This window comes from Suncus etruscus, chromosome 8 (genome assembly GCF_024139225.1).
Source record: "Suncus etruscus isolate mSunEtr1 chromosome 8, mSunEtr1.pri.cur, whole genome shotgun sequence".
In the NCBI taxonomy this organism is placed as follows: Eukaryota; Metazoa; Chordata; class Mammalia; order Eulipotyphla; family Soricidae; genus Suncus; species Suncus etruscus.
Window position 1 is genome coordinate 41,510,439 of NC_064855.1, and position 15,616 is coordinate 41,526,054.

Sequence of the window (15,616 nt, forward strand, 5' to 3'; positions counted from 1 at the left end):
AAGAGAAAAAAGTAATAAGCAGAATAGAGAGAAAAAAAAAAAAGAAAAGTAGTAAGAAGAGAGGAGAGAATAGCAAGGGAATGCTGGTTTAATTAAAAGTATTCGAAGAATCGAGCCTGTGGTTTAAGTCTGTACGTCTCAGGTACTGCTTCGATGATCTGAATGATCATGTGCTTCAATTCCTAAATGGAGGTATTACCTAGAGATAAAGTGTATGTTAAAGAGTTTTCTCGTGGCCATCTCGTAGTGCATGCAAGGTATGGTATCCTGTGTGGTATCCCGAATTGCCACCTTAGTTTGTCCGCCCTTTGTATCCAAGGGCGCCTGTGTACAGAAAAGCTGAGAGGTTATTTAAAATATAGTAAGATAAAGGTATTAAAAGGTAGTGTTATGGTATGTTGCCATTGCAGTCCGTGATTTCCCTTGGTGTTCTATACTTGTGTTCCTGTATACGAACTCCAAGGGATTATTGTGGGCCTTTGTTGTAGAAGTCTGATTACCTACCTGTTCTCTCTATGCTGCCGTTTCTATTGTTATTGTTTTCTTTATGGTATATTGTGTAATCAAAATTTTGCATTATTCCTTTTTCATGTATTTTGGACACTGCTCCCACGGCTATGTTGACTATTACAGTGTTCGGAGTTTCTACCATGTTAAACCCTGTTATTTGATTGTTAAGTATTAGTTGTGTATAAAATATGTGTTCTAGGTGTTTCAGAATAGTGCTACCATTCTGTATTTTTCTTTTGTCTTCTGACTTACTTCATTTAACATAACATGATCTAGGTCCATCCACGTTGCTGCAAAGTCTGTGATTGTATCATTTCTAACTGCCATGTAATATTCCATTGTATATATATATATATATACCACATCTTAATGATCCATTCATCTGTTGTTGGACATTGAGGTTGGTTCCAAGATTTGGCTATTATACTGATTGCTGCAATAAATAGTGGGGTGCATACGTATTTTGGAATGAATGTCCTTCCATCTTGGGGGTATATGCCTAGGAGAGCAATTGCTGGGTCAAATGGCAGCTCAATTCTGAGTTCTTTGAGCACTCTCCAGACTTTTCTCCATAGATGTTGGACTAGGGGGCATTCCCACCAGCAGTGGATGAGAGTTCGAGAAAGGAACTCTTATCCACTGCTGGTGGGAATGCTGTCTAGTTCAACCTTTATGGAAAGCAATATGGAGATTCCTCCAAAAACTGGAAATTGAGCTCCCATATGACCCAGCTATACCACTCCTAGGAATATAGCCTAGGAACTCAAAAATACAATACAAAAATCCCTTCATTACACCTATATTCATTGCAGCACTATTTACCATAGCAAGACACTGGAAACAGCCAAGATACCCTTCAATAGATGAATGGCTAAAGAAACAGTGGTACATATACACAGTGGAATATTATTCAGCTGTTAGGAGAGATAAAGTCATGATATTTTTTTATACATGGATATACATGGAATCTATTATGCTGAGTGAAATAAGTCAGAGAGAGAGAAAGACGCAGAATGGTTTCACTCATCTATGGGTTTTAAGAAAAATGAAAGACATTCTTGCAATAACAACTCTCAGACACGAAAGGAAAAGAGCTGAAAGTAAGTGCTCACCTCATGAAGCTCACCGCAAAGAGGGATGAGTTTAGTTAGAATAGTAACTATATTTTGAACTATCCTAATGAGAATGTTAAAGCCTGTTTAGAGTACAGGTGGGGGTTGGGTGGGAGGAGGGAGATTTAGGACATTGGTGATGGGAATCTTGCACTGGTGATGTTTGGTGTTCTTTACATGACTGAAACCCAAACACAATCATTTATGTAATAACGTTTAAATAAGAAAATAATAAAAAAATAACTTTTTACCTCCAATGTTCCCAAACTTTCTCTTTCCCTATTCCCTGCCTGTATTCTAGACAGACATTCTAGTTCTTTCACTCATTAACATTTTCATGATAGTTGTTAGTGTAGTTATTTCTCTAACTGCACTCACAACTCCTTGTTTTAATTTTCATATCGTGAGTCAGTCCTTTTAGCCCTCATCTCTATTGTCTGTGCGTATTTTTACAGTAATGTCATTTAAGTTTCTTTTCTTTTTTTTTTTTTGGTTTTTGGGCCACACCTGGTAACGCTCAGGGGTTACTCCTGGCTATGCGCTCAGAAGTTGCTCCTGGCTTGGGGGACCATATGGGACACCGGGGGATCGAACCGTGGTCCGTCCAAGGCTAGCACAGGCAAGGCAGGCACCTTTCCTTTGGCGCCACCGCCCGGCCCCTGATTTAATTTTCTTAAAAACCATAGATGATTGAGTCTACTCTGTGTCTATTATCTTTCTCTCAGACTTATTTCACTCAGCGTAATAGTTTCCTTATCCATTAATGATCAGGACATTTTTGTTACTTCATCTCTCTTGGTGGCTGCATAATATTTCATCTGTATATTCACCAAAGGTTCTTTAGCTATTTATTTGTAGAAGGGCATCTTGGTTGGTTACAGATTCTGGCTATTGTAAATAGTGCTGCAATGAATATAGGTATGCAGAAGGCATTTTTGTATTGCGTTTTTGTCTTTCTAGGGTATATACCTAGAAGTGGTATAGCTGGATCATATGGGAGCTCAATTTCCAGTTTTTTGAGGAATCTCGATACTGTTTTTCATAAAGGCTGGAGTAGATAACATTCCCACCAGCAGTGAATGAGAGTTCCTTTCTCACCACATCCTCACCAGCACCGATTGTTCTTGTTCTTTGTGATGTGTGCATGTCTCTGTGGTGTGAGATGGTATCTCATTGTAGTTTTTATTTTCATCTCCCTGATGATTAGTGATGTGGAACATTTTTATGTGACTTTTGGCCATTTGTATTTCTTCTTTGAGAAATTGTATATACATTTCTTCTCATTTTTTTATATTGACGGGGTTAGATTTTTTTTCTTGTTAAGTTCTGCCAGTACCTTGCATATCTTAGATATTAGCCCCTCATCTGATGGGTATTGGATTAATAGTTTCTCCCAATCTGTGGGTGGGTTTGTATCCTAGGCACTATTTCATTTGAAATGCAGACGTGTCTCAACTTAATATAGTCCCATGTATTTATCTCTGCTTCCAATTGTTTGGTGAGTACTGTTTCCCCCTTAAAGTTGTGTAGTCTCAATGTCATGGAGTGTCATACCTACATGTTGTTTTACATACCTTATAGTTTCAGGTCTGATATCAAGGTCTTTAATCCATTTGGATTTGACTTTTGTGCATGGTGTTAGATGGAGGTCTGAGTTCGCTTTTTTCAAGTTGTTGACCAGTTGTTCCAAGCCCACTCGTTGAAGAGGCTTTCCTTGCTCCATTTTGCATCTTACCCCTTTATCAAAGATTAGTTGATTGTATGTCTGGGCAACATTCTCCGAATACTCAAGTCAATTCCACTGATCAGATGGTCTGTCTTTACTCCAATACCATGCTGTTTCAGTGACTGTAACTTTGTAATGCAATTTAAATTTGGGGAAAGGGATGTCTCCCATATACCTTTTCCCAAGGATTGTTCTAGGTATTCACGGGTGTTTATTGTTCCAAATGAATTTTAGGAGTGTTTTTTTCCACTTCTTTGTAGAATTTCATGTGTATCCTTAGAGGGATTGCATTGAATCTCTGCAATGCATTGGGGAGTATTGCCATTTTAATTATGTAAATCCTCCCAGTCCATGAGCAGAGTATGTATCTCCATAATACTGACACTTTTTAAAGTCAAAACTCCACTGACAGTCTACAGCAGCTCCTGCTGGGCTCACACATCCAGTTCAGTTCCAAATGGTGGTTTTTACCTGTCTTTGTCCACAGCCCATAGCCACACCTGCTGGGCTAACATACATCATTCAGATCAAAATGATGGTTTTTGTAATGTAAACTCTGACCACAGCCCTTAACTATTCCCATTGGGTTCATACCTGCGTTCAATTCAAAATGGCACTTTTTATAGTCCATCTCCAGTCATAGACCAAAACTGTTCCCCCTGGGTTCACACCTCAGTAATTATTTATTCCAGCTCTGCTTTCAAACCCGAAATCTTGGGTTAGCCACTCTAGTCAACTCAGTAACTACTAGTCACTTCTCCCTTTAACAATAGTTAAAACAATAAAATTTTATATCAGTTCTTCAGTTACACTACTGACATTTCATGTGTTTATTGGAATATTCTGTGACTGCAACTGCCATATAGGATATACATGGGTTTGAATATAGCTAAAATTTGCTGTCTTAGTATTCTTTGATTATCAAGAGACATAGTAACATCCCATTCACTTGATCACCCAGCATCTGCATCTCTTGTTTATTTCTTTTAAGGATAGACACTTGCTTTGAATACAGCTAACCCATGTTTGATTCCTAGTACCATATATGGTCCCCTGAACCTTGCTGAATGTTATCCCTGAGCACTGAACCAGGAGTAAGCCTGTGCAAAGATAGGTGTGAGATCATGATGAATTAAATTTTTCTGTTTTTTATTAGGACTTTATCACTTATCCTCTAATGATTCCATTGATATGAGAACCACAGAACCTTCCCTACCTTTATTCCCTTTCTTATGCACTCTTACTGGTATCTATACATCTTTATCATACCTAGTGCTTTACTTTATAAAAATAAGATTTCTGGTAGACTAAGAGATTCTTGTGGATGCAGGATTGGACTTTGATTTTCCAAAGTAGGAACTCACACAAAGTTCTTGATTCATAACCACTGTAAATGTTTATTAAGCAGATAGATTGGTGGGTAGAAGAGGTTGTGCTTAGATTATATTCTGAGCACAACAGTTTTAAATATACAGCCATGGAAGAGAGGAGGTTAGTTTTAGTAGGGACCATTAGGAATGTAAGGCTGATGGTAAGTAATTAAAAGACAACTATACTCTTGAATTATAGCCATTGAGGAGTGGTTTCAGCACCAATCAGCATCACTCCCAGCACCAGAATACAGAAACAGAAGATAAATTATAGTGTTGCCAAAAATACAATACAAAAACCCCTTCCTTACACCTATATTCATTGCAGCACTATTTACCATAGCAAGTTTCTGGAAACAACCAAGATGCCCTTCAACAGAAAATGGCTAAAGAAACTGTGGTACATATACACAATGGAATATTATGCAAATGTCAGGAGAGATGTAGTCATGAAACTTTCCTATACATGGATGTACATGGAATCTACTATGCTGAGTTAAATAAGCGAGAGAGAGAGAGAGAGAGAGAGAGAGAGAGAGAGAGAGAGAGAGAGAGAGAGAGAGAGAGAGAGAGAGAAATGCAGAATGGTCTCACTCATCTATGAGTTTTAAGAAAAATGAAAGACATTCTTGCAATAATAATTTTCAGACACAAAAGAGAGAAGGGCTGGAAGTTACAGCTCACCTCATGAAGCTCACACAAACAGGGATGAGTTTAGTTAGAGAAATAACTACATTTTGAACTACCCTAATAATGAGAACATATGAGGGTTATTGAAAGCCTGTCTAGAGTACAGGCGGGGATTGGGTGGGGAGGAGGGAGATTTGGGACATTGGTAATGGGAATGTCGCACTGTGATGGGGGATGTTCTTTACATGACTGAAATCCAAATACAATCATGTATGTAATCAAGGTGTTTAAATAAAATATATAAAAAAAACCAAAACCAAAAAAATTATAGTGTTCCATAAACATGTATTTCATGGTACTTGCTAATAATGAAACCTCCAGTGAGGTGCAGTGGTCTCATACTTAATCTTAGACCACAAAAGAGTAAGGGTATATATATTCTCTTGTAAAATTAGGCACACTCACAATCTGGTTAATTCTTCAAGACCATTATCATTCCACTTACATTAAACATGTTAGCAGCTCAGCAGGAAAGGAAAATGTATGAGTTTATGTGCAAAATAAGACGGACTTACAACAGTGACTGTGATCACACAGATCTAACCTGATGCTGCCTCTTTGGAGTTTCTTGGGTTAAGTGCCTTCCCATCTTCAGTTAATCATTTTAGCATGAAGATGCTATTTGTCTCGTGAAAGTAAACATCTGTGATAGTTTAGTAGTAGACTTAATTCTGAGAATATTTGCTAGTGGTAGCTAATGGAAAAATGTCTACAACCTCCGTGCTGTTATACAAATTCATACTGTACTTCACTGTATTATCATTGATATTTTGTGCCAGTTTTATTTTTCCAGAAAAAAATGAAGTGAAACCATATGTGAGATTTTTTTAAATGAACAGGCATTGCTGGTAAAACAGGTTGTGGCAATTATGCAGTGAAATAGGGTTGTTGTGTTTTCCAGAAGATTTGACAGATGATTGTTAAGCATAAATAATCACTCAGAAAATACATATTCTTATGCTAAATTTAGTGAGAACTATCTCTAAAGAGGTGAGAACAGTGTAAAACCTGGCATATAAAATGATACGGCTAAATTTGATCCAGATTCTATAAAATCTAGGAAATGAAGTGATCACTTATGCAAATTATTTAGAAAAAACATTTTTACCCTTTTGCTTTGTATAATAAAAATCATACTTCACAGCTTCCCCATAGAAAGGGTAAAAAATAATGTGCTGTTTTTAAGTTTAAATAAACAAAGATTTGTATAAATTAGAGTATTATTGAATGGTCTTTTTTATTGCTTTTATTAATTAAATAATTTTATTTTGACCAAAGTAAATTACAAATCTTTCACAGTAATATTTTAGGCAATAGTGACATTGAATCAGGAACATTCCCACCACCAGTGTTGTTCTCCCTCCATCCTTCTTTCCAGCATGCATCCCGTATCCCCCTCCTTTGACCCCCAGGCTGCTGGTATAAGTGGTCCCCTCTGTGTTTAGCTTGTTGTAGATTGGGTTTCGATTCTGTTGTCGTTGGCTTTAGGTTTGGTGTTTAAGTATGATCATTTTTTATTTCTAATCAATGTTCATACACCTGTTTGGTCTTGGTACCCTCCATTATTATCCCCTCAATTTGTGAGGCAGAATAAGATGGATCAAATTATATGGTTCTGTTTGGAGGGGAAAAAAGAAAGAGAAAAAAAGGGTGGGGGTAAAAAATCAAACAAGTAAGAAACACGAGGTGTCCTTTTAGAGGCTATAAATATCAATTTAAGAAAAAAAGGGAAAAAGGGAGAAAAAATAAAAACTATACCAGACATAGAAATGACACAGTTCTTCACAACAGCTACAGGAAACAAATCCCAACCGGGACATCCTCAATACTGCTTGGACACCAACAAGTGCCAGCTCTAATAGGATATCCTGACAACGAGGAAAATGGGAACAACCTGACCTAAGAGCAGGTTATCCTACCCCTCCAGCTGACCATAAGACAAAATCAGTCCAAAAGCCAAGAGCTCGATTTACAGATGACTGGCTGATAGAACCATGACTAGACTGTATGTATCCTGTGACCAATAAAAAAGCCCTAGACTAGGGTTTTAGCTACAACCTGCACAACAACTATGATCTCCAGTTCCAAAGGTCCGTCTGAGACAATTGCAACGGAATGGGTCTTCTGGAAACACAATGAAAGATGCTATCATAGGCTCCATCCTAAGATCAGTGCAAAGACCAAGACCACCAAACACAGAAGACGATTAAAATGGCACTGAGGGAACAGAACTTCTAGAACCACAAAGAAAAGCTTCATCATAAGTTCCACCCTTTGACCTGTGCAGATACCGAGATCTCTAGATACAGAGATCTGATCTTATCACCCAGGACGAAGCAGAAGTCTTCCAAACACCACGAAAAGCACCAAGGGGAGAGTAAATGAACCTGAATGGAGTCTATAGTTAATCCCATGACGATATAATCCAAGGGTGGAAAAACCCTGTATCTCTTAGGCCAGGGGAATTCCTTTTTGAATGACCCCAATATTTACTGTGTCTGTGCAGGAGGGAAAAGAAAAAAAAAGCACAAAACAATTTTTTTAATATCTATCTAGGTTTTGTCGATTTCTTCATTTTGGTATGGTAACTCAAGTTGTTGTCTCCATTTATATTTATTTATTTATTTATTTATTTATCTTCTTTTCTTTTTCTCTAGGTGCTATGCCATGTTTTTTATCTCAAGACCATGGCTTTTATGTGGTGCTTATCTTTATTGTTGGAGTGCTCACTGGATATTTTACTTGACACTTCTTTTTGTACTGTTGAGGTGTTTCACCTTCTTTTTCTCCTTCGTCTCTTCAAACTGATGATGAGAGCCTCTAGAAGGACTCTGCCCAATTTCGACGTATTTGATTTTTACCCCAGTTTATCACTTTTTTCTTCTTCAAACAAAACCACATAACTGAAACTATCTAGTACCGCCTCCCAGTTAGAGGAGGAAACAAGAGAGGTACCAACACCAAAACAGGTGTAGGACCACTACGTAGTAAGCTAGGCTCAGAGGGGTCTACGTATTCTAGCAGCCCCGGGGGTGAGGGAGGAGGATATGGGAGGTAGGATGGGAACAGAGGTGTAGGGAAGATAATTCGGTGATGGGAATTTCCCTGATATTATGTCAATATGTAACTAAAATATTATTGTCAACAATATGTAAGCCACTATGATCAAAATAAAAATTACATTAAAAACAAACAAACAAAAAAACTATACCAAAAAAATCAACCAAAAGAACCTGAAAAGCACCACAGCAATGAAGACAATAACCAAACAATACCCACGGTCTTGAAATAAAAACAAAACAAAGCACACACAAAAAATAAAAAACAACAATAACAACGACAACAATAACAAAAAATTAATTTGTGTTTTTTTTTTTTTTGCATAGGCATAGTAAAATTGGGGAGATTAGAAAGGGAATTCCCTTGCCTAAGAGATAAAGGGTTTCTCCGCTCTTGAAGCATACTGTCATGGGAATAGCAATAGGCTTCGTACATGCTCTTTTTCTCTTCCCTAAGTCCTTTTGTGCTGTCTGGAAACTTTCTGCTCAGTCGTGATGATAAAATCAGGCCTCACTAGCTAGAAATCTCAGTATTTGCACAGGTCATTGGATGGCAACTAGAGTGAAGTCTTTACGTTTCTAGAAGTTTTGTTCTAACACTGTAATTTTAATCAGTCTTGGGTTTTGCACCAATCCTGATATGTAGCCTTGGATAGAATCTTTCATTATGTTTACAGAAGTTCTGCTCAGTTGCAGTTGTCTCAGCCAGACCTCTGGGATTAGAGATATATAAACCCTTCAGCAGTGCAACATTCCCTTCACCAATATCCCATGTGTTCTTCCTCCCCACTCCACATTGGCCTGTACTCTAGACAGGCTTTCTACTTCCCTCATTCAGTCACATTTTGTTATGACAGTACTCAGTGTAATTATTTTTGTGACTGCACTAAACAATTCCTGTGGTGAGCTTATGTCAGTAGTTGGATCCTCCAGTCCTCCTCTATTTTGTCTCAGAATCATTACACAAATGTTTTTCATTTTTCTCAAAACCCATAGATGAGTGAGACAATTCTGTGTTTATTTCTCTCCCTCTGACTTATTGCACTCAGCATAATAGATTCTGTATACATTCATGTATAGGAGAATTTCATGACTTCATTTCTTCTGTTGGCTGCATAATATTCCATTGTATATATGTACCATAGTTTCTTTAGCCATTTATCTATTGAGGGGCATATAGGCTGTTTCCAGATTCTGGCTATTGTAAGCAGTGCTGCAATGTATATAGGTGTGAGAAAGGGATTTTTGTATTGTATTTTTGTATTCCTAGGATATATCCCTAGGAGTGATTTATTTATTTATTTATTTGTTTATGCATTTATTTATTTATTGCTTTTTTTGAGTTTGCACCATTGGTACTGGTGCTCAGGACTTATTCTTGACTCTATTCAGGCTTGGGTACCACATAGGGTGTTTGGCATCAAACCTTGGTATCGTGTACCTATCTCTGCTGTCCTACCTCTGCTTAAATAGGTTTAAATTGCTTTTCCTTTTGTCTGGAAACTGCGTGATGTTGTTTCTTTACACATGTGTGAAACTCCTGCTTTTTTGCATCTCTTACTGTATTATCATTAGCTGTATATATTAAGTAACCATCACAGCTGGGAGCACTCTCTTACTCATTTTTATGTTGACAGTGTTTAAAGAGGGGACTCTCTTATATGCAGGATTAAGTTTTGCTGAATGAGTGCTTCAACTACATTTTTCTTGTTATGTATTCTTCCTAAGTAAACTGAAATTGAGAAAGGGAGAAATTGAAACTCTGCATAGACAACTATAATATACTCTCAGATCCTCATACCTCTAGTACAATCTGTTAAATAAGAACATTTGATTGCTTTACTTCTTGTTAGTGTTAATAGGATCAATTTATCAGGTATCAACTCTGTCAAAATTTTACCCATGTATGTATTATTTTTGACAGAGTTGATACCTGCTAAATTGATAGCTAAATTGATAAGTTGATAGCTGCAAGATTTGGAGTGTATTCAAGAGCCTTGTGTTTTGATTTCCAGTAACCTGGAGTTTTCCAAGCACTGCCAGAAAGGAACCTCAACACTGAGCTGAAGTGGTCCGATAGCATCTCTGAGAGTGATTCCATTACAGAAATAAGTTATAAAGTGATAATCAAAATTTTTATCATTTAAATATTTGTGTGAAAATTAACATGAATGCTTTTATTGAACTGTTGTGTGAATGTTCAGTATTCAGTTCAGTATTCTGAATATATGTATTCAATGACAAAATCTAATTTGAATTGTAACAAATCCTAAATAGTATGTATTTTGAGTAAATGAATTAAACTATTAGGTCGAATGTACCTGAACTATGCTCACTTCTTTGTTTGTGTGTCCTGATAATTCCTTTAAGTTTATTTTGGGCCTTATTTTTAATAAGCCAGTTGGAATTCACATATTCTATTAGCTCCTTATTTAAATTAAGGAAGAGCTGTGTGATTAGAGAGACCTTGATGAAACTGTTGAAATGTGATGATGCTTGAATTTAAGTGTTGCTGAAGACTTAATACATTTTGTTTATTAGTATTTAATTGTGTGTGTTTTCTTTTTAGTTTTAATTTTGGTTGCTGTTACTACTGATAATCTAAGTCGAAGGGGTGATGCTACCTGAGAAAAATTTCTGCAACTTATAAGTCAGCAGTTCTCTGGTAAGAGTACGTGTCTTTCATTCTTTAAAGCCATTTAGTTATTGTCACATTAGAGGTTAGCGTTTTAGTTTGGAATACTATAAGGTATTTTGATATTTAAAGTTCTAAATATTAATATATTTAATCTGTAAGTACTAACAGCACATAAAATTTGGAGCTCCAGGGATCAGAACGATAGCACAGTGGTAGGGTGCTTGCCTTGCATGAGGCTGACCCAAGACTGGCCTGGGTTCAATCCCTGGCATCCCAGATGGGCCCCCAAGCCAGTAGCGATTTCTGAGCACATCGCCAGGCGTAATAATATGTTTGTCTATAGTTCATAACATATTAAACTAAGACCTCATTTTCCTCATGTGTTTTGCTTATTTACTTTTTTATTCCCTGTAGCCTAAACAGTTTTAGTTACCCAAACCTTGTTAATAATGAGTGAGTATAAGGTTTTTCATAGCTTTCTCTGATCTAAAATGATGGTTATTTCAACAGCAACTGAAATCAAGTTTTGAATTATTAATGTATTTAAATGATTGATACTGCTCTTTGAAGGATAATTCAAGCCTAATAAGATAAAGCAGACTAATATGACAAGTTATTCCTTTGAGTTTTACTTTATTCATATAAAAATGCTATCATTTGTCTTGTCTTTTTTATAGAGTTGTAAAACCAAATGATATGACACGTGTGGATTCATTTTTCTTTTTGTGGAAAAGTAGAGGAAGATTAACAAAAGTCTTTTGTTCTGAGATGGTATTGAGAGCAATATTGCTCTTAATATATTTTAGGGGAAAGGATGAATTAAGACCTCAGGCATATCATTATATTAACTTAATGTTGGAAAACTGAATTTGATTTCCATACTCTTATATTGTAGGTACTTTCCCAGTAATATTGGCTGCAGTAACTTTAATATTCAATAACTTTGGATGCAGTAGAATTAAACTAGGAGGTATTATTGGGTAATTCCTAATATTGGAAATTCTCGTATCACATTCTAAGAAAATCAAAGGAAGTCACAGGGAAATTGGAAGGTATTTTAACTGAATTAAGATAATATATGAAAATTAATGGAATGTGTCTAAAACAATGTTTACATGTAATTTTGGTACTAAATTTTTATTAATAGATACATGTTTTAAAGCAATAACCCAAAATTTTACCTTAAGAAATTATGAGCTCAAAACAAGTAAAACTCAGAGCAAGCAGAGAAAGAAATATCAAATATAGCAGAAATTAATGAAATCAAAACTTAATAAAAAAAATCAGAAACCAAAGCCTGGTATTTGGTAATATTAATAGCACCAGTTAACCTATACATTAGAGAAAGGGAGGGAAAGAAAGAGAATATAAAAACAATTGAATATTAAAATAGAGAACATACATCAAGTCAACAAACATCCTGCAGGTATTGAAAAGAAGATAAGGACACTTGATGAGCCTCTTAAAACATTTGAGAACTTGAATAATGAGCACTTTTTTTTTTTCTCAATTTTTGGGCCACACTTGGCAATGCTCGGGTTATTCCTGGCTATGTTCTAAGAAATTGCTCCTGGCTTGGAGGACCATATGGGACTCTGGGGGATTGAACCTCGGTCTATCCTGGGTCAGCCTAGTGCAAGGCAAATGCCCTACCACTGCACCATCACTCTGTCCCCACATTTTATGAAAATTTATTACTCATAGATCTCTTCAAACATTACTTAGAAGGAATGGGTAATATTAATAGTTCTTTATTAATAAAATTGAATTTGTAATTATTGTAAGTTCTCCTCAGGAGAAAGCACTAAGTCCAGAATAACTAATTGGTGAATTCTACTTGTCTATGCAGGGACAAATAAAACCAATTATAAGCACACTATTCAGATAATGGAAGAATGACTACATTTTGAAGTTATTATTACTTTGATAAAAATGATAGTACTCAACATATTAAAAGATTAAATAGAATTTATATGAAAATAATATATCATGCACAGATGCCATTTCTTCCAGAAATGCAGGATCCTTCAACATTTGAAAATTAATATACTTCAAAATATTAGCGAACTAAAGAGAGAAAGATGTAAAAAGATAAACCATTTAACAGCAGTGATCATTCATGACAAAAGCTCAAATGTAGAAATAAAAGGAGTTCTTCAATTTCACCAAGGGCCTATATGTAAAACCTATGGCTAATGTTATAATTACTATTGGTCATGAATGACCAAATACTTTTTGTCTAACATTAGGAATAAGGCAAAGTTGATCACTTACCATTCCTCTTTAAAAATCCTCCTACTTTTAGCATTAAACAAATTAAAAAAAAGCATTTTTCAGCCTTCTTGTTATATCACTGTAGATGTGCTTTTGAATATGTAAATTTTTTTATTTCTGCTTTTTGGACCACACCCAATGATGCTCAGGGATTACTCCTGGCTATGCACTCAGAAATCGCTTCTGACTTGGGGACCAGATAGGATGCTGGGGGATTGAACCGCAGTTCGTCCTAGGTTAGCACGTGCAAGGCAAACATTCTACTGCTTGTGCCACAACTCTGGACCCTTGATGTTTTTTTCACTGAGTTTCTGTTACTTTTTAACAGAGAATGATGTAGGAAGTCAGACATGGGCTTTGCATCTAGTCTGGTTTGTGGTATTGCTAAAATTTATCTCATTCTTGCTGTCTCAGTTGCTTTTCTGAAGTGTGAAAGTATTAGTAGTTTTTAAAAATTTTTTTAAGAATTAAGTGAGCTACTATATGGAATATGTATAACAGTGCTTGGCACATTTTATGTGTTGGCTAATCCATACTAGATTAACTGAGCCATTAGCCTGGGAATTAACATGTATTTCCTTTTTTGATTTTGTTTTATGGGCTGTACTCAGTGTTGCTGAGGGCTTACTCCTGACTCTACCCAGGGATCATTCCTTGTAGAGCTTGGGTGCTAGGGAAAGAACCCTGGCCAGCTATGTGCAAGGCAAATGCCGTATTTGTTGTACTGTCTCTCCAGTTTCAGTATGGGAATTATTGAGAAGGTCATAATAAGTACTTTCTTTTTAAATTAAAAAAATCTCTTTTTGTTGTTTGTGATTTTTCTGTAATGACTTACTAATTATTCATCTGTTGATGGGTATGGTGCAAAAGGAGCCTTCGCCTTCACTCACTGCTGGTGGGAATGTTGTCAGGTTCAATCAGTCTCCATGGAAAATAGTATAGAAACTTCTCAAAGAGTTGAGTATTGAACTTTTTATATTGACACAGCGGCTTCATTTCTTTGTATTTATCCCAAGACTTCAAAAAACAATATTCAAAAAGTTATTTGCAGCAATATTCACAGTAGCTAATATTTGGTGATTATCAAGTATTCAGAAACAGATGAGTGGATAAAGAAACTGTCAAATATACACAATGGAATAGTGCTCAGCTATGAGGAACAATGAAATCTTGTGATTTGATACAACTTGAATGGAACTGGAAGATAACAGGTTAAATGAAATAAGTCAGTGGGAGATGGGCAAATAAAAACCATCTCATTCATATGTAATATAAAGAAGCATAGTAAGGGAATAAACAGTGGCCAATGGCAACAGACCCTGAATTGGTCTATGGAACTGAATTTGTTAACTTAGAGACTGGTGGTGGGACACTAGTGGAAGGTGTGTTGCCACAACATTGTGCTTCTGAAATATTCATATTAAAATTATTGCGAATACTACTCTTATTTCTTAACATTTTAAAAATTAAGTGTCCTGTTACTTTTACTACATCCACCAGTTAGTCGCCCATAGAAGTAATTATGACAAACTTGTTATGTTTTCTTTTGTATCTTTGGAGGACTTCTCCATGTATGAATACAAAAAGAAAATAAGAGGGTGTTTATTGCCAAATAGCATGTTTGCTATTGCTGTTATTCTTACTCTCATTCATTACTGTTTTAGTGATTGCTCTGTAAATTTTTAGCTCATTTCTTCTCACAGCTAACTCTCCCACAGTTGGTTATTCCCAACTTTTTTCTTCACTGAAAGCTGAAATGAATGTTTTTGTATATGAATCTCTGAGTGTTTCTCACAGACTAAGATTAGATATGATAAATCTGTATATGTTAGTCTTAGTTTTATACGATGTAACCTTATAGAAGGACAATTTCATGACATTTTGCATTATCAGTCAGCTCTATTTTACCCTTTTTAATAGTTGATAAAACATTAAATTTTTGCTAGTATGGTAAGAGAAGAAAACTGTCATTGCTCTATTATTTTGAATGGTAGGCAGAGGCTGTATTTTATCATTACTTGGTTGGCTCTGATGTAAATTACCTGTATCTTTATTAATTTTTTGAGCCACATGCTTTGATTACAACTGTCATATTTTGGGAGGATTACTTCCTTTAATTTTGTTCAATTTTTAAACTATTTTAGAGATCTGTCATTTATATTTCTTATATTTTTGTGTATTATTAAAAACAGAGTCTATAAGCAATTTCTGGGAACATGATATCAGTTAGGTATTCT

At 35.8% G+C, this 15,616-nt stretch overlaps 1 protein-coding gene across 3 annotated transcripts in view; it reads left to right on the plus strand.

Annotated features, from left to right (window-relative positions):
• WASF3 (WASP family member 3) overlaps positions 1-15,616 on the plus strand; it is a 174,935-nt gene that overhangs the window by 89,335 nt on the left and 69,984 nt on the right. For all 3 annotated transcript variants that reach the window (XM_049778241.1, XM_049778243.1, XM_049778242.1), the window contains exon 2: positions 11,037-11,132. The gene's annotated coding sequence lies outside the window, so the exon portion shown is untranslated. The remainder of the gene's footprint in view (positions 1-11,036; positions 11,133-15,616) is intronic.